This window comes from Peromyscus eremicus, chromosome 1 (genome assembly GCF_949786415.1).
Source record: "Peromyscus eremicus chromosome 1, PerEre_H2_v1, whole genome shotgun sequence".
Lineage (NCBI taxonomy): Eukaryota > Metazoa > Chordata > Mammalia > Rodentia > Cricetidae > Peromyscus > Peromyscus eremicus.
The window spans coordinates 91,984,648-91,988,190 of NC_081416.1; positions in this window are offsets into that span (position 1 = coordinate 91,984,648).

Consider the following 3,543-nt stretch of genomic DNA (forward strand, 5'->3'; position numbering starts at 1 on the left):
CACCACCATCATCATCTCAGGATTAGCAGGTGTATCCGTTGTTATGTTTTGAAATCACCTCTTCAGTAACTGAAAGAAGGATTTGTAAAGGAAAATGTCCCAGGAGACAGTTAAAACAATGCATTTATGTGGCAAGGGAGAACAGAAATTGTGATACTATGAGAAGTGCCGTCGTCAGATTTGTGAGATTTATGTTATCCATTACTATACCAAGAGTAGCTCTGAGATAGCATTCATGTGACTTGGTTTGGAATTCTTACTCTAAATGATTCATTGAATTGAGTGTTTGTTTATTTTTTTCTTTTCTGTCTGACTAATAACTAAAATAGTGAACTCGGGTACAGTGGCACATACATGTAATCCCAGCTGCTCAGGAGACTAAGGCCAGAGGATTGCTAGTTTGAGACCAGCTTGAGCAATGCCACAAGACCCTATATTAAAGTACAATAAGGAACAGTGAAATCAAACAATAGAAAAATTCAGAGCATAAACTGAATACTTGAAGCAAACAGGAGGTTTTATTTTCTTTCTCTTCAGACAGCACTTTCCATAGGCCAGTGAATGTAGCAAGGATGAGTTATTAAAGTTTTCCTTATAGATTTTTATCATGGATAAGTATGATAATTTAAATTCTGGCCAGTCTGTTTTCATCCTTTTTCTAGGCTTTACAGTATTTCCACCATACATATATAAAATGAGAATTATATGCTTGTATCATATTGGTGTTGATAATGTATATTCAGATAATAATATTTTGTTACAGTGTCTTTATTATCTTGAAGGGGTTCTAAAAGTAAATACTCGAAGCATATAGTTTTTAGACATTAATTATTTTATACTAAAACATCTGGCAGAAACAGTGGTTAACTCTAGTTTATTTGTTCCAATGACTGTAAATTTTGCCTCATTAATATGTCTGCTCATTAAAGAGTATATTGTGTAGTTACCGTTTATGCATGATTAATCTACGATTGCTTTGTTGCCTTTCCTCTGATGACTTCCTGTTTGGGACAGCACTTGATTAGTACGGTTTTCCACCTGTAGAGCTTTCTCACCTCACGAAGTGAAACAATTTTTACATGGTGATTAGCGGCTCTACCATTCCTTGGGAGACTCATTTTGTCTGAGTGGGTATGCCCTCCATTCCTTGCCAGGACAGAGTGACCTGAAGCACTCCAAGATGCAGTTGGTGTGTTGAACAATTGCTTTAGCAGTGTGGGAAGTCCTTGTGTTTTTATCTTCATAGTCTGATTATCGAAGTCCGTTTTTCCTGCATAATATGGACTAATCTTTTTCTGTCACAGTGTTAACATGTAGATATATTACAAATACAAGGAAAATAATATTGATCGATAGTGTAGTCTTGTGTCCTTTTGTGTGAAATTGTTATGTCTAGCAAAGTTCTTTCTTAATAACCAGAGACCAAGTGATAAAGCTTTTGTTATTTTTATAAATGAATTAAACACATAGCTGTTTGGGATAAAGGTTTACTAATATTATTGGATAAATATCATTGAAGCTTGACATGGTAACATGCTTGCAATCCCAAGTCTTTGGAAATAGAGGTTTAGAGTTAACCTTGGCGACATAGTGAGTTTGAGGCCAACCTGGGCTATACAAACACACACACATACTTGGTATACACATATATGTGTGTATGTAAATTTTTTAATCAGGCCTTTATAAATAAATAAATAAAAGCTTGGGTTTGGGGGAAACCCTCCTGTTTATTTTGGTTTGTATATGGTGTTTAGTCTATTCTGAGAATATTCCCTCCATCCTCTAGTGTATAAATTCTTTTCCTTTGCTATATTTTTTTCCTACATACAACAGGAGCTGCCAATTTAGTTGGATATATTTTCTTCTACCTGGAGAGAGTAACCATTGTTTTAACATTTTCACTGTTGACTGTCAAGAAAAAAACTTAGGGAGGCTCAGCAGTTAAGAGCGCTGACTGCTCTTTCAGAGGTCCTGAGTTCAATTCCCAGCAAACACATGGTGGCTCACAACCATCTATAATGGGTACTGATATGCCCTTCAGACATGCAGGTATATATGCAGACAGAACACTGTATACATAATAAATAAACCTTTAAAAGAGAGAGAACTTAGATCAAGCATGGTGACTCATGTCCAGTGCTTGGAAGGCTGAGGCAGGAAGATAAGAGATAGAGTTCATGGACAGCTTGGATACCTGAGATCTTGTCTCAGGAAAACACAGCCTGGCAGTAATAGGTTTTACCCCAAATACAGTGAGTGTGTCACCAGTGTTCATAGAGCACAGATTTGGCATAATGCCAAACATAAGTCCAATCTGTAAGCACTGTCTCTATCTTTGGGCCAGGGATTAGACCCAGGGCCTTGCCCATGCTTAAGTATGTGCCCTATGTCTGAGGTATAACTATAGCCACATCTTTATCTATTTATTTATTTATTTTGTTTTTTCAAGACAAGGTTTTTCTGTGTAGCTTTGGAGCCAGTCCTGGAACTCACTTGGTAGCCCAGGCTGGCCTTGAACTCACAGAGATCCGCCTGCCTCTGCCTCCTGAGTGCTGGGATTAAAGGCGTGCACCACCACCACCACCACCACCACCACCACCACCACCACCACCACCACCACCACCGCCACCGCCACCCAGCTCATAGCCACATCTCGAAGAGATTTCCTAGTAATAACCAAAAGAGAACATCCTATTGTAATGGAGAGGCAGGTAGGCTAAGTAGGCAGTCCAGATGCGTAAGACTGGTTCCTTCTTAGTTTCTGGCTCTTTCATGGAGCTTTGTTATGTTGATTTGTAACTTATCTGTGATGCTTAATAAATGTAAACTAAAATGTAGATTACACTGAGAAATATCAATGTCGTGCTCTAGATTCATTTCATCAGAGTATATACATTTCTTAACAAATAACATTTCTTGATTAAAAGAATTGTTTTGATTTTTGTTTGTTTGGTTTGGTTTTTTCAAGACTGGGTTTCTCCATAGCCCTGGCTGTCCTGGAACTCACTCTGTAGGCCAGGCTGGCCTCCAGCCCCAAGATCCACCTGCCTTTACCTCCCTAGTGTTGGGATCAAAAGCATGCAGCACCACTGCCTAACTGATTTTTTTTTTAAACTTGGTAATTGAACCCAGGTCTTTGTGCATGGTAGGCAAGCATTCTGCCACTGAGCTTTATTTGTGGTTCCCTCAAAGATTCTAACATAATTTTACCATTAAGAACAAAGAGCATAAGGGCTGGGATGTAGCTTAGTTGGTGTTTACCTAGTATATTTGAAGCCCTAGGTTCAACATCTTCACCCCTGCCTTAGCTAGCACCTCATAAATCTGGCACAGTGGTGCACACTTGTAACCTAGGCACTAAGTCCAGCAAAAGGATCAGAAGTTCAAGGTCATCTGGCTTCCTAGCAAATTCTAGGTTAATTGGGCTAGTCCTTGTCTCAAAAAAACAAAAAGTATATAAATTATATATTTTTAATATAATTATTCATGAAACCTTGAGAATGGGGACCAGGGGACTAGACTGGGTCTTGGTATTGATGTCAG